Here is a 24,759-nt window from a genome sequence, read left to right as displayed (position 1 = left end):
ACTAAGATGGGAATAATATATCCCCTCTCCCTGGGACATATGGTGGGTGTTCGTGCCTAGAACATGGTAGACGCTGGCACCTAGGTGGTTCAGTCGGTTAGGCGTCTGTCTTGATCAAGTCATGATCTCAGAGTCCTGGGACTGAGGCCCCTATTGGGCTCCCTGCTCAGCAGGGGGTCTGCTTCTCCCTTTCGTCCCTGCTCATGATCTCGGTCTCACTCTCTCTCAAATAGATAAATAAAGTCTTAAAAAAAAAAAAAAAAAGAACGTGGTTGAATCTCAATAAATATCTGATTTGTGTTTTGGGCCCCCTCTCTCATCCTTTTAGAATAGAATCCTCATCCTTTAAAATCCGTGGCACTTCCATGGGAAGGTGAGCTGGATGGGTTGATGGGCCCACCAGGTCCCAGAATTGGAGGACAACTTATTGGACAGCTTATTGGACAGCTGAGCATTGTCTTCATGTAGCTGGAAGGCTGTCCCACTGGAGAAAGTTCAGATTTGTTCCTGGGCCCCAGAGGGGAAGGTAGGAGTTGGAGCAATCTCATGGTCAGGAGGGGTCTTCAGTGGCAGGGATGCCTCCTGGCCAAACAGGTCTTCTTGGACTGAATAAGGTAGGAATTGTGTGAGCACAGGAAGCCAGTTTTTGGATGGAGTTTGAGCAGAAGAGATACCTGCTCTGGGAAGATTTTTGGACCTCTGGGTGCCTGGGCATCTCCCCACCCCCAGCATTGAGATTGGGGGATTAATTTGCATTCCTTCCCAGGCTCCAGGGTCCATTTGTATCTTCCCACATCAGATCTTCTCTATTACCTTGTGGAAACTTGCCTGACCTGTGTCCTTAGGTTTCTGCCAGGTGACAGGCCAGCATGTCTGATAGCTGAGTCCCTGCTAAATTTGGAATGGTCCCAGGCACCTGGCTGGCTCAGCGGTTGAGCATCTGCCTTCGGCTCAGGTCATGATCCTGGGGTCCTGGGATGGAGTCCTGCATTGGACTCCCCACAGGGAGCCTGCTTCTCCCTCTGCCAGTGTCTCTGCCTCTCTCTGTGTGTCTCTCATGAATAAATAAATAATTTTAAAAATAAGTAAATAAGTAAATAAATAAATTTGGAATGGTCTCCCCACATTAGCATGTTAGTCCTGCCAGGTAAGCTAGGTGCAGCTTAATGGGGTCGAGAATGTGTTATCTTAGAGGTATGAGGGATGATAGAATTTCAGGCCCTGTGGGAGTGACCAAGGGACAGATCTGTTTGGGAAAACATGTCTGACTAGTTTATCAAATAGTTCCTAGAACCCTCTGAACCCTACCTACAGGAACATCCACTTTAGCTAAGATCAGAGACCACATGGCTCAAAGAATTAAAGGGTGGGAATGCCAGTCCTCGGCCTGCCCTTACCGACCAGACCAGTGGAAGGACCAGGGGGATCTCTGCACACCTCTCCCTGCCCCATGGATGCCTTGCCAAGGAGAACCCGTGTGCCTGGCAGCTGGAAGCCAGCACTTTTCTTTTCAAAGCCCCTGCATCTCCTTTCCCTCCTCCTCCCTTCCCGCCTCCCCCCACCCCAAAAGGAGGATGCCCCTTCTGTTGAGTACACAGCCTGTAATTTTGCTGTCAGATCTCAGCCAGGAGGTCAGTGTTGTGACTGACTGTGTAAGGATCGCTCCCTTAAGGGTAATTACACTAAATTCCCCTCTGAAGGACAGCTCTCTCTGGATAGAATACAAGAAAACCCCGCATCCCCCATTCACGGAAATTCATGATTTCTGTGGTTGTCACTGGCACCCTGACAGCGAGACACTTCTAGGCACTCCGACTACTTGGAGGTGAGTCTGCAGGGTGGCAGGACCCAGGCAGGGAGAAGGGGTGGCAGTGGAGGGGATGGTCAAGCAGGGAGGGGGAGGGGGCCACCAAGGGCCACAGTGGGAACCAGGTGGTGGGTTGGGGACTGGGTTGTCAGCAGGAATGGGACCAGAGCCAGAAGCATGGCCACTCCAAAGGAGGAAAGCAGGACAGCTCCCTGCTGACATCCAGCCAGGAGAGGACACCCCTCCACATTCACTGGTTCCTTTGTTTAACAGGTTGGCCTTGGGCACCCACCTGCCCCATGCTATCCTAGGTGCTGAAGGGTAACTCCAAGACGGGTGGCAACCCTGGAAGGAGCTGTAGGGCTCTCAGGTGGAAGGTGAATAGACAGCCTAGTCCCTGCCCACCATCCCCAGGCCTAACCGTTGTCCTGCCCGCTCGCTCTCCTGCATGGCCAAGAGCGGACTGACTGCAGACCTTCCAGATCCAGCATCCCCGGCCCTGGCACTTCTCCCCGCCCTCCCAGGGAGACCCGGGGGGAGCTGGGGAGTCACTCACCCACGACAAACAGTTAAAGGGAAGAAAGCGGGTCTGGCGATATCAATGCACTTTGATAACAATAAACTCTGCTTTTAATTTATGCTAATGTGTAGGGCTGTGGTGACAGTAAGAAGTAAATTACAGAGTGGCTTTCGAGCTGGTAATTATCCCTCCATTTTTCGCTGCTCTGGAAGATGGACACACAATTATGCTCTCTTGCTGTATATTAATACAGATTCTTGACATCTTCAGCAGACCTGGAGCTGTCATGGAGCTTTTTGTCTCCTTTAATTGAAAATTAATGGTTACTGGGTTGCCACGGAAACAGAGGCCACGGACGCCAATGGCGCTCACGTCTCACCGAGGGACTGGCGGCGTCAGGAGTCCGGAATGACCTTGAAAGTTAAAAGAAAAAAAAAAACTTAAAAAAGAAGGGGAGAGGAGGGGAAATGAGGACAGGAGGGTGGGAGAGTGTGTCAGGGCTGAAAGAGAGGAGAGAAGGAGAGAGGAAGAGAGAGAGAGAGAGAGAGAGAGAGAGAAGGGATGGAAAGAAAGGGAGAGGAAACAGAGGGAAAGAGAAGATAAAAAAACAAGAAAGAAAGCTGCAGGAAATTAGGAGCAGGGATGCTCGAGAGGGGGACATTCAATTAGGAAGTTTTACCTCTCGATTTTGGTCTCTTATCTCTCTCTCTCTTTTTCTCTTTCTTTTTTTTTTTCTTTCTTTTTTTTTTTTTTGTAAGACCTATTGAAAAACTAGAAGCTGGATTTCGGCTCCAAAATCCATGATTCTACAAATCTATATCAGGAGGAAGGCCAGCCTGCACCCAGAGCCCTGGAAGCAAGAGACAAAGACTCCTGGTGCCATGGGAGGTGGAGCGGGGCAGAGCTGAGGTGTGCCAAGTGGGCACTTGCCAGGGGCCCAGTGGGCTGTGCTGTCAGAAAGGGAGGCCAGAGAAGAGGTTGCTTCATGGGGAGCCCGGGGAGCTGCCACAACATTGCTCCAGCAGTAATGAGCAGGTGAAAGGGCTCTGTCGGCTGGGCCTTCAGCTTGAAGACACAACAAAAGAGCTCAAATGAGTCAGAGATGGGGGGTAGGTAGGGGGAGGGTCCTGACAGGGGAAGGCGAGGACGGTTGGTTTGCTACCAGGAAGATAGGAGATAAAGGGAGACATTTCTGTGTGCCTCCAGGATGGCCACTGGCTCTGGGCTTGGGAACCTCTTTTTCCTTAGGAGAACTTGGCAGGCCAACAAAGGGGCACAGGGATCCCTGGGGGTTCTAGCAGAGAAGGTGGGCTCCTCCCTCATCAGCCCACCGTTCCTGTCTCACCCTCTGGAGCACAGGCTTCAGAAATGCAATGCAACTCAACTAACTACTGGATGTCTACAGTGACCCAGGAGCCCAGCTAGGGAAGCAGATGCAGAGTCTGCTCTAGAAAGTCTCACACTCCAAGCAGAGGTGGGGGCTGGGGTGGGGGCGGTGGGTAGACAGACACAGAAACAAACATTGCAAAGTGAGCCACACACACAGCTCTCTCTATAGGAATGTTCATTACGGTGCAGTTTATAACAGAAAAAATCTAGAAACACTCTGGATGACCAACAATTGAGGACTCATAAAAGTACAGGAGCTCCCCTTTATCCACGGTTTCACTTCCCATGGTTTCAGTTACCTGCGGCCCGACCACATCTGGAAGTAGATGATCCTCTCTCTGACATACGGCTGGAAGGTCAATAGTAGTCTGTGCTCCGGCACAATGCCTGTGTCATTCCCCTCACTTCATCTCGTCATGTGGGCATTTTAACATCTCATGTCATCACAAGAAGAGGGGTGAGTACAGAACAGTAAGATATTTTGAGAGAGAGAGAGATCATATTCATGTAACTTTTATTACAGTTATTGTCATAATGGAACTGTGTTCCATTTCACTATTAGTTATTGCTATTAATCTCTCACTGTGCCCAATTTATAAATTAAACTTTATCATAGATGTATAAGTATAGAAAAAGACATAGTATATACATAAGACTATTCACAGTTGCAGGCATCCACTGGGGGTCTTGGAAAGTATCTCCTCAGGATAAGGGGAGACTACGTATACGTCTCTTATTACACACCCAAAAGATGGAGCACTGTACAGTCATCAAATTCTGTTGGAGAAGAATATTTAATGACCTGGGGACAAGGTTCTCCATATTTTTGTTTAATCAAAAAGCCAGATACTATTCCATGATCATGTTTCTAAATTTTTGAGAGATACATACATTAAGCACATTATGCTGTAATAAAGCTACATAAGCGCGTGTGAACATGTATGTGTACTTTAAAAAACTGGAAGATACAGTAAAGTCCTCCTATGGTTATCTCTGAGTGGTGGAATTATGGTTGAACTTTATCTCCTTTTATATATTTTCCTGTATTTTCTAAATTTTTTATAATAAAGAGATATAACTTTTATTGCCAGGTTAATAATAATAATAATAATAATAATAATAAAAGATGTATTTTTGAAGTTAGCTTTTCTATAAACCAGTCCTGGGGAGATAGAAATTCCCAGCCAGAAGCTCCACACACACTGAGACTAGACTCCCTGGCCCAGGTGCTCTTCCCAAGATACCAGACTCAGCAGACCCTTCCCTCAATTACTGGGACCCCATTCTCACTCCCACCCAGACCCTACCCTACTACTACCCTGTTCACCCTAGGGTGTTCAAAGATGGGGTGAGGGACTGAGGCTCCTCCAGGAGGGCCTGTGTGGTGGGCCAGGCTCAGCAGGTCCTAAAGCATACAACCCTGGAGAGCAGGAACGACGCCTCCTTGGTTCCTGTGTGAATCTTAACCCCATTTTGCAGACCAGGCATCTGAGGCCCTGAGAGGCTAACTGACTCCTGCCAAGTCACACAGGTACTCTGGTAGGTGGGAGAGCAATCTATCTCCAGATTTGTAGCTTCTGCACCTTTCTCTGCTGCCTCATCCCCCACTGGGTCCAGAGAACTTGGGTGCCAGGTTTGAATTGCTTGGATTTCTGGAATAAGCTCCATTCAGGGAAGGTCACCATGATAAGCTGCATCTTTTCATCATCTTTGTACCCTTGGCTGGACTGGGAGAACATAGTCATGTCACCCCTAGTTAGAGCAGGAACTTTGGAGAAAAACTGGCTGGGAGTAGAGCTCCAAGAAAATGTATCCTTTCCTCCTCCCAGACGCCTCTCCAACCCCACCTGTAAACAGGCAAACAGGATCTGGCAAACAGGATCTCCATCCCTCACGCCAGCACTTGACCCCCTGCCCCAAGTCTCAGTCTCCAAAATCAGCTTCTGTGCCTCCTTCCTCTGGGACGCTTTCAGGCGGTTAACTTCCCGCTGCTACTCTTATTCCTTTCTGCCCCCTGGTAACCAAACTACGGCACACACACATCCTCTGTGGTAGGCCCTACACCAAGTACTTTTCATGTGCTCCCTCCGTCTTCTTAACAATCTTAGCAGAAGCTGCTACTATTTTCTTCCACTTGGGCAGAGAAAGGTCAGCTGACTTGACTGAGGTCACACAGCAGATGGGTGGCCAAGTCAGAATCTGGACCCAAGCAGTCTGAGACCAGAAGCCACAATGCCAACCAGCCCACCCACAACAATACAAGAGTTTGAGGTTTCCCTGCAATTCTGTTACACTGGAGGACATGGAACTCAGAAGCCCCTTTGGGGACATTTGAGTGATTAGGCAAGTCAGGGTGATGGCCTTTCCCCAAGAGGGGATCTTGCATTTGTAGGCAGGTGGAGATGGTTCATCCCCTACCCAGAGGGCATCTGGCAACTGCCATGTCATCCTGCTCGAGTCTACCCTCACTGGTCCTGCCACCGCCAACACTCAGGACAGACTCTGCAATGGGGGAACGGTTCCCAGGGGAGTGGCTGGCCCACTGGAGACAGTGGCTGGGGAAGGGTCCCAGGCGCAACCCCCACCCCACCCTGCCTGAGCCCTTGAGAGCCGGAGGAGGCCTGGTGTCCTCCACCCTCCTCCTGGCTGTCTTTCCCAGAGTGAGAATAAACAAGAAGACAAACCCAGCATCATCATGGTGGCGGCAAGGCGAGCAGGGAACTTGCCTTCATTTCCCTGGTTTCCCTGATCCCGACCTTAATCCCCGCTCAGCATCCTGTCAGCCGGGTTGTTCTCAAGCTGACATTGCTGCAGGCGCCTTCTCGGCAGCCTTTCCTCAGATCTGCCTCCTCCGGGGACTTCTAAAGAGGAGCCCGAGGTTTCTCTGTTACAGCCGGCTTCACTCGCTGCCCTCGAGCAAAGCCTGGTCTCCCAGCGGGCCTCAGGGAGAGGGGGCTGCAGGGGGGCAGCACCGGCCCCACGTTTCCATGTTTCGCAGCAAGAGGGGAGGACGGAGGAGGCCGCACCTCAGAAGCTTCCAGAGTGAGGGGCAGATCTGGGGCAGAAGCCCCTCCAGTGCAGTCGGTAGCCTCCAGCAGTGGCCAAGCCTTGCTCAGGTGTGTTGGCCCGAGAGCGGGGAAACTGAGGCTGTACCCCTAGGGAATTCAAGCTGTTGCTGCTTCTGGCTGTGGAGGAAGCAGAGAGGTCTGCAGATTTCCTGAGTCTGCCTGGAGATCACAGCTCAGGGTGGGTTTGGAGGAAGGGCAGCTGGGGCCTGCCCTGCTCGTGTATGAGAGAAAGCCCGTACATACAAGTTGATCTGTTGACCCGTGGAACATTCCCAGATGCTGGGCATTGGGAGACAAACAGCAAAGGCAGCCTGGTGAAAGGAGTGAGATGTGAGCTTGGCGCATGGGGCCGGGTCCCAGCCCAGCTCTGCCATGAAGAGCTGTGTGGCCTTGGGCCAGTCACTTGGCCTTTCTGAGCCTCATTTCTCTCATCTACAAGGTAGTGGGAGGTGGGGAGAGGATATAATAAAAGCTACCTTGAAGGATCAATGTGAAGTTTAGAGACAGGTGCAGAGCACCTGAGGTTTAGAATGATTTTTACTACTCTTGTCACCACCCACAGGGGACATGAGAGCTCAGAATTTTGTCTGGGTCTTCATGAAGGGGGCTCCGCATGCAGGGGAATTGCCAAGTCCCTGTGTTTGAAATGAAGCTCAGCCCACTTCATGAAGAAATGTCCAGGACGGTGGGCTCTGGTCGGCCCTGCCCCTCCGACACACCCCCAGCCTCCAGGTTGTGACACACCTATCCTGCCAAGGGGACAGAGATGTGGGAGGCTCCTGGAAGCCCAGGAAGCGGTGCTCCTCAAGTGCCCTCTTGCCTGGCTCCTCTCTCCTGGAACCCCCCCGCGACACACACACACACAGAGCCACAAATGCTCCCCAGACCAAATTGGAAAGTGGTACCTGAGACCCTGGGTACTCAGCTTCCTATCCTGGGCATCTGCCTTCAGGCAGAGAGCTCTGAGACTGGGATGCAGGCTGGATGGGCTTTGAGAAAGTCCATGGGGTGCCAAGGGCAAGAGGCTTGGTGAGCGGCAGAGAGGGTACCTCCCCATCTATCCTCTTCATTCCACAGGTGGGAGAGAGGGAGCCCTGGAAAGAGGGCTGCAAATCAGCTTCTGGATCCGGTTACTCAATCTCCTCAATCGGATTCCTCCCCGGAGCAGTGAAAAGAGCACTGGCTCTTCCTATTGCCAGGATTTACTTACCTGAGTGGCCTTAGACAAGTTACTAAACCTCTCTGAGCCTTGGTAACATGGGAACACTATTGTTTGTAGGCGTTGTGGTGCAGTAATAAGAAATCGAATGCCGATCATGTTTTAGGTTTCAGAAATGGGAACAAATGCCAAAAAGTCCAAACAGCCAGATCAAAATGTCATATAACCAAGCCTGGCACCTAATAGATGTTGGTAAACTCTCCTTTCTTGCCTTCCTCCCTTCCTTCCAACCAATTTACCAGTCTTCAGACTGATTCATTACTGCCCTTGGGGACAAGTCAGATTTCCTCCTGACCCAATTGTAATGTTTCCGGCTCATCTTTTGAGGGCAGGGGCTGCCTTCAGAGTCCATCTAGGGTACTAACACCTCCAAATCAGGATCCCTGGGTGGCTCAGCGGTTCAGCGCCTGCCTTCGGCCCAGGCTGTGATCCTGGAGACCTCGGGATCGAGTCCCACATCGGGCTCCCTGCGTGGAGCCTGCTTCTCTCTCTGCCTGTGTCTCTGCCTCTCTCTCTGTCTTTGTCTCTCATGAATAAATAAAATCTTTATATTAAAAAAAAAATAACACCTCCAAGTCTTTAGAAATCCACCAGTCTCAGAATTCCCAGGAACTCGCCAGTGTGGCCAATTCCTGGACGCTCCCTACTGAAATTAGCGCCCAAGGGGTGGGCCTGGGTGTCAGTATTTAATAAGCTCCCTTGTGATTCCTTTTTTTTTTTTTTTTTTTAAAGATTTTATTCAGTTAGTTGAAAGAGAGTGCACAAGCAGGGGAGCAACAGGCAGAGGAAGAGGGAGAAGCAGGTTCCCCACTGAGAAGGGAGCCTGATATGGGGCTCAATCCCAGGACCCCAGGATCATGACCTGAGCTGAAGGCAGATGCTTTACTGACTGAGCCACCTGGGCAGCTCTCTTCCTTGTGACTCTGACAACCCCTAGATTTGAAAACCACCTCCTTGGCTTCTTCTTTGACTCTGGGTCCACACTGTGTGGTCTTGTTTGTCACATGGTATTTAAAGTCCGTGTCTTGGGAATGTGGCTGCTTCTTCTACCAGCCAGGAGACGCCTATGGAACGGACCTGTGAAAACCCAAATCCACTAGGCAGGACAGATGCCATGCCACCTGTACACATGCACCTGCAGTCAGCAGGAATTGGGGGCTTCCCGGCCCATCTTCCACAGTGCAGTCTGCAGTCTTCAGGTCAGTATCTCTGGGTTTCCCCAGGAGATGACCTGGAACATCACTGGGGCTCCAATGTCAAGCAAGACATGAGCTCCCTGCCCTGGCATTCAAGGAGGCAGGCTCAGGAGGGTCAAGTCGCCTTCAAACTCTCAAGAACCTTCCTGCACTGAGGTCTGGGGAGCAGGGCAGCTTTCTGCAGCTTATTCCCTCCCTGGACCATCCCCCCAAAGGATGGCTGCTTTGGTGTTTGGGGAAGGACTGGGAGGGGGTACATCTCAGATCTCTGACAGCTCACATTCCCCTACATTCCAAGCCCCACGCCCTTCTAACTACTCCCACCTGCCTTAGCATGAGTTAAGTTGACCAGAACTCTACCAGAGGAGGTGCTCCTGGGGAAGGGGGGGCAGCGGGATGTGTGAGTTTGAAGTCCTGGCTTCTCACACTCACAGTTGAGTGGACCATGGCAAGTCCCTCCTGGTCCCTGCCCTCCCCTCCCCTCCCCTCAGGGAGCAGCACCTGAAAGCTGGAGCCTCAGAGAGGCCACATTTATAAGTGCTAAGTGAATACAAGGCTTGGCTCTGTTTGTTCATATTTTGTAGGATGAATCCTTTTTGCACCTTCCCTCTAACAGGTGCAGGCTACCTGCGAAGCCCCCTGTCCCACTGCTGCCTCTCAGGGAGTCCCAGCCTCGAGCTGTCTGGCTCTTAAAATGAGCTCATCTGTTTGAGAGGCTTCAGAGGCAGCTGGGAGGAGCCCCCCATCACCCCCACTCCTTCCAAGAATGGGAGAACTCTGTTCTAAGGTAGCTCTGAGCTGTGATGTCTGCCCAGGAGGTACTGGGGGAGGCGTGGAGGGGAGGCACCGGGGAAAGAGGACTCTGGGAGCCAGATCCTGAAACTCCCATGGGCGTGAGAGCAGAAACCCAACCCCTGGCCCCCCACCCCAACCCCCAAGCCACCGTCCGGAAAAAATAAACTATTTCCTGCAACCAGCTCTGAAACAAAGTCTATGAGTGAGCTGTGACACATGTTACATAAATAGAAGCCGCAGAGGGGAAAAGCCTGTTTTCTCTTTCATTATTTATCACTCTCTAACCATCTCCAGCTGGGTGAGTAAACAGGCGCATTGGCCCATAATGAGGAACAGACTGCACTGTGGGGCTGCCGCAGGGGCGCGGGTGCGAGGGTGACAGTGTGTGTGCCCTGTGTCTATCTATCTGTCTGCTCCCCTAGGAGAGGAAAGCAGGAGTCTGCAAGGAGCAGGCTTGTGGGGAGCACCTGACCCCAGACAGCATGGGGCTGTCTACATGGTGCCCTGACTAGGGTGCCACCACCTCCCTGCCCTGAGGGTTGTTTGGGGACTTGTGCGTGCTGGATGGAGGAGGTGGCACAAAGGGAGAGACTGTGTGGGTGGGGGAGGATTCGAGATGTACAAGCAGAGCACGAGGCTGAGAATGTGCCAGGTCTCAGAGCATGACCCCGGTGGGGTGGCCTCTGAGTGTGGCGAGGGGCCGTGTGGGAGCAGGATAGGAGCCGGAGGGAGTGTGGTGCTGTCTGTGAGACAGATACTGAGGGAGACGGGGTCTGGGCTGCTGGGGGTTCTGGGAGTGGGGACTGTGTGTGCATGATCCTGGTGGTATATATGGGTATGTGTGATTCTGTGACTACATAAATGTGTGAGTGTGCATGTCCGTGCAACTCGATAGTGTATACATTTGTGTGTCACTGTGGGAGTATGATATGTACATGTGAGACTTTACAGCCATAAACGTGGTTATGGGTTGAACTGTGCCCTCCCCCCCAAAGATATGTTGAAGTCCCAACCCCCAGCACCTGGGAATATGATCTTATTTGGAAACAGGCCTGTTGGAGGTGTACTCAAGACAAGATAGTGCTGGGATGGTACTGGTGGTACCTAATGCAGTGTGACTAGATTCCTCATAAAAAGTCCATGTGAAAATGGAGGCAGAGATTGAGAATAATCGATAATAAGGTTCTGTTGCTTCAGCCACAGTACACAGCCGTGTACTTTGTTATAGCAGCCCTAGAAACTAATACTGGAGTACATGTGTGCACACTTGGGAGTGGGTAGGTAAGTTTGGGAAATCGTGGGAATGTATACGTGAGATCCTGACAGTGAAGGTGAGTATGGGTGTGAATTTCTGACTATGGGAGGCTGTAAATATGTGTGAAAGACAAGGGAATGCGCAAATGTGTGTGTGTGTACATACCAGTAGACACACACACTCGGTAACCACCTATCATCATCGTGGGAAGGAATTCAGCATCCACCCTTCACTTCTGGCTGCCTCTAAACACCCCTAGAACCCTTCCCTGGCCTTGGGCAGTCCTGCCTGAGGTCAGGCCAGCCCTGAGAAGGGCTGGATGGTCCTTGCTGAGAGCTGCCCACAGCGCCTACCCCCACCTTGGGGTCAGCCCGACATCAAGGTTTAAACCTCATTCATGCAGAACCTGGATGCTCATCAGACTCCTTGTTTGTGGCCCTGGGCGTTCTTGCCCAAAGCCTGATTTCTCTCTCTAGCTCAGGGCTACTGAGCTAGTATCACCTGTCCTGCATGGGGGTTATAAGGGAAACAGGCCTAAACCCAGAGAGTCTTGGAATAGAATTGGGTTCCTAAGTACCTGTGTAGACAGGCCCATTCCAGGTGACCACTGAATGTCACAGAACCACCTGGACATCTAGCCTCCCAGGCTATGTCCAGACCAGGCTGTCCTCCTGCTGGCTAGCCCCTGCCCCCCAACCAGGGAATACCACAATTGTTCAATTACTCAACACAACACATGCCCCTAGACTCTTAGAATCCTCTAACATGCACCAGAGAGGCCTTCCTGCAAACCTCAGACAAGCCACTTATCTCTGAGCCTCAATTTCTCCTCTGTGAAAAGGGTACAGCCACTCTTGCCTGCCTATTTTGTAGGAATGATGTCAGATTTAGGGAGCCTAATGGACACGAACTTGTCTTATAAAGATATGCTTTATAAATTGCTCCCACAGGGGTGCCTGTGTGGCTCAGTCAGTTAAATGTCTGCTTTAGACTGAGGGCATGATCCCAGGGTCCTGGGATCAAGCCTTGCATCAGGCTCCTTGCTCAGGGGAAAGTCTGCTTCTTTCTTTCCCTCTGCCCCTCCCCCTTGCTCATGCTCTCACTCGTTCTCTTAGATGAATAATAATAAAAATCTTAAAAAATATGCTCCCACAGCCCACCTCTGTGAATGGCACGTCACAAAGGTAGCCCACATACGAAGACCTGTAGTATCAGTGTCCTCTCTACCATCAAGGTGGTCTTCTGTTTCCTTTTCCAGCTTCCCACAGTCTCTCCTCTTAGCTTCATAATGGTTTGATTTAATTCAGGGCTCTGCAAAGTGTGGGCCGAATCCTGCCTGTTTCTGTATGGTATGTGAACTAAGAATGATTTCTTATTTTTATTTTTTTTAAGATTTGTTTATTTGAAAGACAGAGAGGAAGAGAGAGAACAGCGGAGGGGGGTGGCAGAGGAGAAGAGGAGAGAAACTGTAAGCAGACTCCAAGCTGAGCATGAAGCCTGGCAAGGGGCTCAATCCCATGACCCTGAGATCAGACCTGAGCCAAAAAACCAAGAGTCTGATCCCCAACCAACTGTGCCACCCAGGCGCCCCAAGAGGTTTTTTTTTTTTTTTTAGGATTTTATCTATTTATTCATGAGAGACACAGAGAGAGAGAGAGAGAGAGAGAGAGAGAGGCAGAGACACAGGCAGAGGGAGAAGCAGGCTCCACGCGGGGAGCCCGATGTGGGACTCCATCCTGGGTCTTCAGGATCATGCCCTTGCCTGAAGGCAGTGCTAAACTGCTGAGCCACCTGGGCTGCCCCCAAGAGTTACTTTTATAGAGGAACATTTGCCATCAATTTTATAATAGGGGGCATTAACTTTGAATTCCAATCAAACAAAATGTTAGCCCTCTCCTCCCCACAAATCTCATTCTTTTCACTAGCAGACATGTACTACAAAAAAAATATATTCAGTTATTTAATTATAATTATAATCCATCAATAAAAATTTTGTGAAAATTTCTTTTTTTTTCTTATTATATAAGTCCCCACATAGTATTCTTGATGCTGCCTCCTGGCCCACAAAGCCTAAAATACTTACTATCTGTCCTGTTACAGGAATCATTTGCTGGTCTCTGCTTCCACTATTGAACTCTGCTATTCTAGAAACAAGTTGGCCATAGTTTGCCAGTCCCCAAAATAGAACACTCTAAACCCTTGGCCATTTTGATTGGTTTAGAGTGAGGCAAGTAAATTCCTAGACAGGTCCTGACAAGCCAGCGTTTGCTTGAACAGTTCACTGGCCTGGACTGGGCAGGATGTGAGTCTAAACCTGATGGGACTCCCTCCAAGGACTCTGAGAACAAGGCCCACCCAAGGAAAGGCAGATTTAAGCAATGTAGAGAACCCTATGGCATTGGTTAAAGCTCCTGGATCACACATCACCTGCAGTGAGCCCTACCCCTTGATTTTTTTGGTTACATGAGGCAATCAACTCCCGTTGTTATTTAAGCTTATTTGAAGTGAATGTTCTGCTGTTTGCATGGTTACAAAAGCATAAAAGAAGATCGTCTAATCTAGCTGGGGGCATTCAAGGAAAACTTCCAAGAGGAGGTGTCATCTAAACTGGGCCTTAGAGTCAGCCATGAAAGCAGAAAGAAGAAAAGGTATTCTAAGCAGAGAGTATAACACAAGAGGAAGGAGCACAGCACAGGCCACAAGTCCCAAGTGGCAGAGCTGGGAGTGGCCAGGGATAGAATCAGAGGCTCAAGAAAGGAAAACTTGTGTACCAGGCCAACATGCTTGATTTTAGCCCCATGGGGGTTGGCACTTACAATATAACTTTTCACAACTGCTGCAGAGAGGTGCAGGAAGGGGATCAGGTTAGAAGTGGGGAGGCAACCAGAAGGGCACTGCAATGTCCCAGGGAGAAGATGATGAGAGTTCAGACCACCAGGAGTGGGGATGGAGATGAGGGAATGACTCTGAGAGTATTCTGGAAATCACATCCAGAGGAACTGGTGACTGATTCAATGTAAAAAGGGAGAGATAGGGAGAATCAAGGGGTGATCCCTAGTTTCTAGAGGGATAGGCTGGATCAGGATACCACCACCAAAGAAAAAATGCAAAGGCAAGGCATGTTTTTGGATACAAATGATGATCTGAGTCTGGGACATGTTGAATATGCCATCTCTGGAGGCTCATAGACATGAGAGTGGGAGTGAGGTCTAAGATTGCAATAGTGCTTGGAGCCACCAACCCACAGATGTGGTTAAAACCAAGAGAGTGGGTGGGATTGTCCAAGAGGACATGTACCTTGAGGAAAGCAGTGGGTCAAGGCTGAAGCCTTGTGAACCACACCAAGCATTTAAGAGGAGGGCATTGGGAAATGACATGAATCTGCAAAGACACATGGAAAGGAAAAGTCAAGGAGGAGCACAGAGGGCAGAGTGTGCCAGGAGCTGGCACCCCGCCCATTACCTCTGGGCGCATACCTTTAGATGGACAAGGCTGCTCCCTGCCAATACCTGCTCTTTGCCAGAGGGTTTTTCTGGCCATGGAAACACCCTTGGCTACAGCTCAAGGCATGCTGGAAGTGCTGGAGAGTCAGTGTGCCTGGAGGCAGCCCTGAACCAATGGCAAAGGGGGAGCGGTAGATAAAGACCCCAGCTTCCTTGCCCCGTGGTAGGGATGACTTGAGACCTATCTCATATGTCTTCCCGAGGTCCCAGCCAATGAAGGGAGTGCTCTTGTGGGTTCCCAGGCTTCCTTCTCACCCCTCCCCCCTTCACTCCTCAATGGGTATTTCCTGGGAGCACTTCCCAAATAGACCACTTGTGTTTAAATCTTTGTCTCAGAGTCTGCTTTTGAGAGAATCTAAACTTGTCATGAAAACCAAACAAGTGAAACATTTCGAGATGCTCCCTCCATGTAACTTTTGTCTTGGGGGGGATCAGGTCATCCCCACCCTGGGTGCAGTGGCCACCTCCACACTCATAAAGAGACAAGCTAATTTGTGCCCTGCTCCTGGGGTTCTCAGCCAGGGCGTTCCCATTCTGAGGCTGAGCAAACTTCACTATCTAAATATCTTTTCCAGGAGGGGCACCTGGGTGGCTCATTTGGGTAAGCCTTTGGTTCAGGTCATGATTCCCAGGGCCTGGGATTGAGCCCCACATAGGGCTTCCTGCTCCGCGGGGAATCTGCTTCGCTCTCACTGCTCCTCCCTACTGCTCATCCTCTCCCTCTCTCTCTGTCTCTCTCAAATAAATAAAATCTTTCAAAAATAAAAATAAATACATATCCATATCCATTCCAGGGGAAGGGGGGGGGAGTCCTTTTCTATCTTCTCACCTTAGCTCCTTCTGTGTTTATAGGGGCTCCAGTGTACAGGGAAGAGTGGTCACGGCCCTGTGAATACTACAGAGGCTTAGAAAGACTTCCTCAGCCTGAGCGCCTCTCCTTGGACCCCTGGATCAGCCCTCTCCATTTCCAGCACTCCAGGTGTCCTGTCACTTCATTCCAGTTGTTCAGCCCTGCAGGTGTTTATCATTTCTCTTCGTCTGTGACCCAGGGCCTGGCTCTTACTACCGGTGGTGACCCACAGAGAGGTAGGGAGGGCTGGGTGGCCTGTAACACCCCCCACTTCCAACCTACTCCTCACCTCTTATCCCTCAAGGCAAGAAACCACGGAGAATGGCCTTGAACCAGAGTTCTGGGGACAGGGACAAGGGTCCTCAAGAAGCCATATGGTAGAGCAATGAAGCGGATACTTGATGTGTATCAAACCAGGGTGTGAACACAGGCACTTTGCTTACATAATTGTGGAACTGTGTATGAGTTTCATTGAGCTGTGGTCTTGTCACTTGTAAAATAAGGACAATGACAATACCCCCCAAAATGTAAGTTGGTGTACCCACTGTGGAAAACAGTATGGAGGTTCCTCAAGAAATTAAAAATAGAAATACTATATGATCCAATATTCCCACTACTAGATATTTACCCAAAGAAAACAAAAACACTATTCAAAAAGCTATATGCATCCCTTTGTTTACTGCAGCATTACTTACACTAGCCAAGATATGGAAGCAGCCCAAGTGTCTACCAATAGATGAATGGATAAGGAAGATGGAATATCACACAACGGAATATTACTCAGCCATAAAAAAGAACTAGATCTTGCCATTTGTGACAACATGGATGAACCTGGAGGGTATAATGCTAAGTGAAATAAGTCAGACAGAGAAAGACAAACACCATATGATTTTGCTTTTATGTGGAATCAAAACAACAACAACAAATGAACAAAGAAACAGACCCATATACACAGAGAACAAACTGATAATTGAGGACAGGAGTAGGGGTATGGACCAAATGGGGTGAAGGGAATACTGGCTTCCTGTTGTAGAATGAATAAGTCACAGGGATTAAAGGCATAGCATAGGGAATACAGCCAGGGGTACTGTAATAGTGTCCTATGGTGAAAGGTGGTAGCTACATTTGTGGTGAGCACAACGTACAGACTTGCAGGATCATTGTGTTGTACACCTGAAACTAATATAACAATGTATATCAACTATACTTCAATCTTTTTTTAAAAAGACTTCATTTATTTATTCATGAGAGACACAGAGAGAGAGAGGCAGAGACATAGTTGGAGAGAGAAGCAGGCTCCATGCAGGGAACCCGACGTGGGACTCGATCTAAGGTCTCCAGGATCACGCCCTGAGCAGAAGGCAGGCGTCAAACTGCTGAGCCACCCAGGGATCCCCTACTTCAATCTTTTTAAATGAGGGGAGAAACATGGCCCTTATAAATATGAAAGATGTATACTACTACTCCCAATGAAGGAAATGCAAACTAAAAAAATAAAAAATGATTGACTTAGGCTGGGTTCCCCCAGAAGTAGACCCTGAGACAACTATTCTAGTACATGTGGTTCATTCAGGATGTAAAGGAAATACCAGGAGAGAACTGAAGAGGTAAGACAAGGAAGGTGACAGAATGTACACCGTCACACCAGCTCCTAGGGTGGGCTCTCCCTGCTGGGGAAGCCCCAGGCGTACACACAGAACACACATGTCTCAGACTTATCCCACCAGAGGGATGAGGGAGTGGGGGTATTTACACACCAATACCCACACATCATGGGTGGAGGGCTCTCCCAGAAGCTGTTAATGCCCTGGCACTTCTGGCCTCCCACATAGTGCTAGAGTGGGCTTCGATGCCCAGAGTAGGTGCAGGTGATTGGAAGTCTTGGGAGTGTAAGTGGCCAGGGGGTGGGCATAGAAACAGGGCACCAACAGCATCTGTTGCATCATCTTAGCTATTAGAAGGCAAAATGAGGTCACACGTGAAGAATGCTTAACACAGTGCTTGATGCATAGTTGATTCATCTCTAATCAAGACCCAGCCTCATTCCGGCCTTCTGATGCCTGGCTCCAGAGATTTCCTGCTGCCTAACAACCATGAGGGAGGTCTTGGGGACTAGAGGGCCAGGATCAAGAGAAGAAGGGACTGGAGGGGAGAAAGCCAGAAAGAAGAGGGCTGGCAAAAGAACTAGGAAGGAGGTAAGCCCTGGAGCCCAGGCCTGGCATGGAATGTGATTTGGAACAGAGTATGAAAGCCACAGGAAAAGGGGGGATGCCCAGTCCATGGGCCAGATGCCACACACAATAATGAACATATAAAAACTCTCTCCTATCTCCCCTTATGTCCACACTACCTCCATTGCCTCTGTTATTTGGGACCCACCTTCAAGAAAGAAAAGAAAAGAAAAAAGAAAAGAAAAGAGGGAGGGAGGGAGGAAGGAAGAAAGGAAGGAAACCAATCACCCAACCAAAACCAGTGGTCACAGTGAGACCACTGTGAGGATCAGAGATATGTGTCAGAAGTGCCTGGTATAAGATGCTTCATAGGTGGTAGCTATTTGCAGTGTGAGAGTGCAGTAGCTTGACTTTCCTCCTCCACATCCCATCTCACCCTCCAGTACCAGTGGCTGAGACCCCAAACCCTAGGCCTTCAAAGTTCCCCAGGGAAGGTGGGGCACCTGGGTAGCTCAGTAGCTGACTATCTACCTTCGGCTCAGGTCATGATCATGAGGTCCTGGGATCAAGCCCCACATCGGGCTCCCCACAGGGACCCTGCTTCTCCCTCTGCCTATGTCTCTACCTCTTTCTGTGTGTCTCTCATGAATGAATAAATAATATCTTTAAAAAAAATTCCCCAAAAAAAAAAAAAATTCCCCAGTGAAGGAATACTTCCCTTGCTCAGCACAGAGTTCTGAAGGCATCCTTGTGGACCAGGAGGAAGGGAGTTGGAAGGAGTGAGCAGAATCAGAACACAGCCATCTGGGAGGAGGGGATGGCCCCAAGAGAGGGAGTGTGCCACCTAGTTCCATTTTCTATCCAAGTCCCACCCCACCTCTCTGGACTCCCAGCTTCTCTGTTCCTCCAGTCAAGGAAGACCCATTTCCTGCCCATGTTCCACAACCCCCAGCTGATACCTTCAGGGCATCAACTGCTCTGAGATGTATCAGGCTTTTTTTTTTTTTTTTTTTTTAACTCTGCTCTAAAGTATAAAATCATAAATAAAATAAAATAAAATAAAATCAACAAGCATTTACTGTGCACCTACTATGCAAAACACCCTGTGCCGGGGGCAACAGGAAATTCCAAAGTGACTACAATTGTAAGCCACTGACCTCAATTTGTTATGTAGTCGGAGAGATGAGGCATAAATGATTAAACAGTTAACACAATAGAATGTGTTCAAAGTTTCTAGGTGCTTGTTAAATAAAAGTTAGCCAACAACACATTGTAACATCCACAGGAGTGCCCAAGAGAAGGAAGGAGGTGTAAACTGGCCACCGGGAATCAAGGAACAACTCGGCTCCAAACTATCCTGTGCTGCCACTGCCCATACTGAGAAGCTCTGTGACTTCTCGGATTCCTCCCCACCTCTCTGCCAGACCCTCCTTTCTCTCTCCATCCTGCAGCCAAAGAAACACAGTAAGCCCCTTGCTTGGGGATTTCAGACTAGAAAGTACCAGAATTGGGATTAAAGTCCCCAGTGTCTTCACGAGGAAGGAAATCATGCGGTAGCTCCCGAAGAATGAAGGAGGAAGGGGGTCTTTCCTCCGTGCCTGCCAGCTCTTGGGCTTTTCCTTGTCCCTGGGCACACCCCCTCTTCCAGGAAAGGCTGCCTGATGTGTATAGGGGAGGGGGAAGGGCACTGGGTACTCTCCCCGCCCATCCTTCTAGGTGTCCTGCTGTCTCCCTCCACGGAAATCCCTCCACAGAGAACTCTCATTTGACGCAGAGACACTGTGTTCTAATAGGTGGAAAATTGTTCATCACTTGTCAAGTTATTATTGTTCATTTCCTGATCCTTGAGGACTGATTTTCCACCAATTAGCCTGGGGTCGCATGCCTGCCACCCTATGGACTAGGCCTAAGTCTCTGAGCCCCTGAAAGTGACTGCAGGGGGCCCTGCAAATATCTCCCAGGGCCCAGGCATTCAGCCTGGCACCAAGCAAGGGCAATTGGGCCCCACCCCCAGTCCTGAGTGCGGGCCACACCACAGCCCCCTGGGACAGCTCCCCACAGCACATGGACCTCTACTCAGGGCAATATGGTAAACTGATAAGCTTCCCGCACCAGCCCCCCAGGAGCCTCCCTTAAAAGGGGGGCATCTAGGGAGTGTCTTGAGGGTTCCTGGCACAGTTCATTAAGATATCAACCCTTAATGAAATATTTCTTTGTTTAAATCATCATTTATCTTGGGGAACAGGGGCCTTTGTGGCAAAGGAAAAGGCTGTCCCCTCCCATTCCTCCCCCACCTTCACCCAGCACAGGCTCTTGGGGTCTTTCTGAGTCAGAAAGACTAGTAAGCAGGGTGGGGAGGAGCAGCTGGGAAATGGGGAGGGGAGAAGAATCCAGAGTAGAGAAACCACAGGGGGAAAGGAGTGACAACCTGATTGAGCAGGAGGCAAAGGGGGAGAAAGAAACAGAAGGCCTGGGGTGGGATGGGGAGGGGAGGTGCACACAGAAGCAAGCCCACTGCCATGTGACCACAGTGGCCAGAGGTAGGAAGCAACCTAACTGTCCACCACCAGGAGACTGGCAAAGAAACCAGGGCATACCAAACCAGTGGAATGTTCTCCACCAGCCTTTTTCAATGACTGACCTGGAGATACATGTAGCAAACCTAAATTAATCTTCCCAGCATGAAGTTCAGTAATAAAGACCAAGAACAGAAAGTTACCTTCTATTTGAAAATTTCTAGATACCCAAGCAACACTAAAGGATTAATTGTATAAACTTACTTGGGAAGGGCCACCTACCAACTGCAAGAAAGTGACTACCTCTGGCAAGGGAAGGCTGGGGAAAGTGAAAGAGATACAGAGAGGTCCTCAACTAGAGCAGCAGCCACAAGGTTGATCTTTTTAGTTCTAAGCATGAAGAAGGGCACACAAATCAGGAGTATAGAGCAGCTCAATTAATTTTCACAAAGGGAGCACTGCCTTGCAACCAACTCCCAAATTCACAAAACTCAGAACAATAATCCCCAGACAACCTCCCCCGGGGTCCCCTCGTACCCTCTCCCAGTCATGCCCCACCGCCTCGAGTTCTAATGCTGTCCATCTGCCCAGTTTTTGAATTTCCAAGAAATGGAATCATCTTGGGTGCTTTCTCATGTGTGGTATGTTTATGCTCAACATTCTGCATGTGCGATATCTCCATGTTGCTGTGCATAGCATTGGCATTGGCTTGGTTCATTCTCATTGCCAAGTACCAGCCCGTGAAATACCACGATTTGTTCACTTATGGCACTGTTGATGGCTATTGTGCGTGGTGCTGCAGAGAACATTCTAGTGTAGGTCTTTTGGGGAACGCATATATGTATGCGTTTTAGGAGTGGAGCTGCTGTGTTATGCTGGAAAGTTTTATTCCTTAATAAGGCTAAAAAAAAAAGTTTTGAGGAAAAAAAAAAGTAAGACTCAAACAGATGATGGAAACATAAACCATCTGGGCCTAGATATGTTGTGACTGTGGGATTAAGGAGACTAATGTTTTTGGACACACCCCCGCCCCCACCCCAGAGTGCCAGGCCTCATATGAGGAATAGGCTCACCCACTTGCCCACTCATCCCCACGGCAGGGAGGCAGCTGACCCTGCTTCAGAGCAGAAGACCTGGAAGCACATCCTTGCTGCACCACCTCCCAGCTGTGTGACCTGGGGCAAGTTGCCAGACCTCTCTGAGTCTCAAGGTCTCCACTTATAAAATAAGAAAAGCCACTACGTCTGGGGAGATAAGGCTCAAAGGCACGTGAGTCAAGTGGCTGGCACACAGCAAGCATTTAATAAGTATCAACTGTAGTTGTTGTATGTACAGTTTGCATTTTTGCGAGGTCAGTATTCCTCTTTTTTAGGTGAGGAAATCAGGGATTACAAAAGGGAAATGAAGCATTTCTGGAAAGCAAATGATTTGCCCATGCTTTTCCCTGCCAACCACCCAAGGAGCCATTCTCCCAGTGTTGAGGATGAGGAAAGCAGGACTCAGACATCATGTAACTTGCCCAGGTCACACTGCTGGTAAATGATGGAGGCTTAAGTTCAACCCAAGGCTGCTTCATGCCAGCCCCTATGCTTCTGACTATGGCCTTCCTGGCAGGGCTAGACCACAGACCCTCATTCTTGCCAAAGCCAAAGCCCCTTGCCCTGGCCCCTTTGAAGGAACGAGGATAGAAATGGGACCCTCCTGTCTATTCTGGATCACTCCACCTTGGGAGCCAAGGGCTACTCTCGAACCTTCTCACAGAGCTCTTATACCAGAGGGAAGAGCTTCAGACCAGCTGCTTTGATTTCAGGGTGTTTGTTCTGTACCTTTCTTTGGTGAGGCTTGCTTTCCTCCCCAAAATGCCCTTTAGGTGAGGATAACACAGGGCCTTTTGCCTCCCTTGTGCCCCCCTCAATGTGACTCACAGGGCGCTGGAAACTCAAGCTGGTCTGGAGATGACCGGTCACCTGAAATGAAAGCCTAAGCATTTCCCAGGGACTCCCCACTTTGGGCAAGGGAGCCCGCGTGGGAGGTGTGGAGGGCTTCTGCACGAAGGTGATGGGGAAATGAGTGGGGAAAGGACTCAGAATAAGCCAGAAAAGAGGTGGACAAGCCCGTTCCACCTCCCCCTGCAAAAATCCCTTCTTTTGTACTGAAAGTCCCGAGTTGTCATCCCACCCCAAGCCTCTGCAGGAAGGATGGGCAGGAGGCCTGGGGGGCATGGCCACGGCCCAGCTGGGCTTACACAGGACCAGCCAACTGCAGGCCAGGCCCAGACCTGTCCACACACCCCGACTCCCACCAGAGCTGACTCTCCATGGAAGCTAAACAGGATCACATTACCAAGGGCTTCCTTCCTTGCAGCCTGCCCTCCTCCTCAGGTAAGCCACAAGCAGTGCCGCTTCAGGGGCGTCCATGAGTTCTTCTCCATCCTCACCGAAGTGGCTCTGGTTGGAATCCTGCTTCATCCCTTAGCAGCTCGGTAAGCCTAGGCAAGTGGTGTAATCTTTCCATGCTTCAGCTTTCTCTTCTGTAAAATGGAGATAATGGTACTATCCACCTCATTGGGTTATTCTGAAGATGAAATAAGTCCTCCGCCTGGCCGGCTCTCGGACTCGAACATTAGCTGTTGTTATTCTTTATTGCTACTGCTATTACTGCACTGCGAAGAACACTGTGACAGTCACATAAAAGACACTTAGAATCTTCCTCCCCACAATTTCCCACTTAGATACCTGAAGGGTTCTGGGAGGACCTAAATCTCCATGACACCCACCCCGTGGGACAAAAACAGGATCAGGACCTGGACGGGTGTCACTAACCTTACAACCACTTCTGAGGTTAATATCCCTACCTGCAGAAAAGGGATATTATAATTGATGATACCACCCCAAAAGGAGCCTCCTCTCCTAGGTTCCTTTTCTTCCAAGCGCCTTTGGAAAGACCCTCTCTTCCAAGAGACCCTTCTCTCTCTCCCCAGGCGACAGGACTGACTCACCCTAAGCATCTGCAGCTCACACTCCACAGAGGCATCAAAGGGTCGGCCCTGTCTCCACCTGCCTCAGGTGATCTGGGCCAGGAAAGCAGGGCCCTCCCTTGGTCATGGGCACTCCTTGAAGATCTCTGGGGCGTCTTTCACCTCTCCCCACCCGCAACACAGAGAGACAGGAGATGTTTTGGGAGTGGAGGATTTATTCAGATTTCCACGGGTCTCTGGGTGGGGCATCTGCTACCAGCTTACTCCAGGCCGGGGACACTCGGGCCTTTTCCCATCCGGACTCCCCGCCCCCCCATCCAACCCCCTCCCCCAACCTCCGCCCCCACCCTAACCCAACTCGCGCCACCGCCACCACCACCATCCCTCCGAGCCCCCAGGCAAAGACACCGAGTTTTGTTTGCAATCTAATTTGTCCGGATAATCGCCTCGATTTTGCACTTGGCTTTGCCCGCGTGTATCCGGCTTTGGGCCCCTTCTTCGCCGGTTAGCAGAGCACTTTCTGGGAAATTCCCCTTCCGGAAAGGGAGTCAGCGCGCGCCCGGGGTGAGCGTTCACAAAGCCCCGAAGGAGCCTCCCCACCCCCCACCCCCCGAACCCCGGCTCCCGGAGCTCACCGCCAGCCCCCACGCGGCGGGGAGCGGGAGGGAGGCAAGGAAGGACTCCGGCCGGACACCGGCTCCGGGATCGGGGCCCCCGGCCACTCCCCGCGCCGAGCGCAGCCCGCCGGGAGCCAATGAAGCGTGTGGGAGCGGGCCTCTGCCGTACCTCCAGGCTCCGGGGGAGAGCTGGGGTTTGCACGGCGCGCCGCAGGCCCCGCGGGGGCAGGCAGAAGCCGGGGGCCCCGCCACCTCCCGCCTTTTCCAGGTCCGCCGCCCGCGTCTCCTCCCCAAGTCCCCGCGGCTTCCCCTAAAGTTCGGCCCACGTGGTCTTCGCTCGCGGCGGCGGCGGCGGCGGCGGCGGCGGCCAGGCCGGGCGAAAGCGGCTGCACCTGCTTTAGGCGAATTATGGTAGCGCTAGAAGTTGGTCTCCCCTCCCTCCGCCGCTCGCTCGCTCCCTCCTCCCAGGCTCTCCGCGCGCTCCCTCCTTCCCCTCCAGCCCGCGTCCCCCGCCCCCTCCCGCCCCGCCCGCGCGCCGCCCGCTCGCAGCCACTCGCAGCCCGGGCTCAGTCGCAGCCCCTCGGAGTCCGGAGCCGGCCGCCCCTGCGGACCGGACAGCGCGGCCGGCTGCCGGGACGGAGCCCCCAGCCCGCGAGGAGGGCGCGGCGCGGGCGGCGGCGGCGCGGCGGGGAGGAGCCCGGGCCGGAACCAGGGCTGGGCCGGGGGCGGGGACGCCGGGGTCCCGGAGCCCGGGCGCCGGAGCGAGCGAGCGAGCGTCGCGGGAGGACCGGGAAGGAGGAGCGCCGCCGCGGCGAGCCGAGCCCCCACAAAGTGCGATGCCCCGGCGGGGCTAGGGCGCGCGGCGGCCGGCGCGGC

General features: G+C 51.1%; 1 long non-coding RNA gene across 1 annotated transcript; it reads right to left on the bottom strand.

Moving 5' to 3' along the window:
- Positions 1-2,435: 2,435 nt before the first annotated feature.
- Positions 2,436-24,311, bottom strand: LOC144317539 (uncharacterized). Its single transcript, XR_013383540.1, has 5 exons — positions 24,053-24,311; positions 22,633-22,819; positions 7,690-7,878; positions 4,016-7,095; positions 2,436-2,740 (listed from the first exon to the last, which is right to left on the bottom strand). It is a non-coding gene; the product is annotated as an uncharacterized LOC144317539 (long non-coding RNA).
- Between the last annotated feature and the right edge of the window lie 448 nt (positions 24,312-24,759).

This window comes from Canis aureus, chromosome 7 (genome assembly GCF_053574225.1).
Source record: "Canis aureus isolate CA01 chromosome 7, VMU_Caureus_v.1.0, whole genome shotgun sequence".
NCBI classification, from domain to species: Eukaryota; Metazoa; Chordata; class Mammalia; order Carnivora; family Canidae; genus Canis; species Canis aureus.
This window is presented reverse-complemented; position numbering and strand designations above follow the sequence as displayed.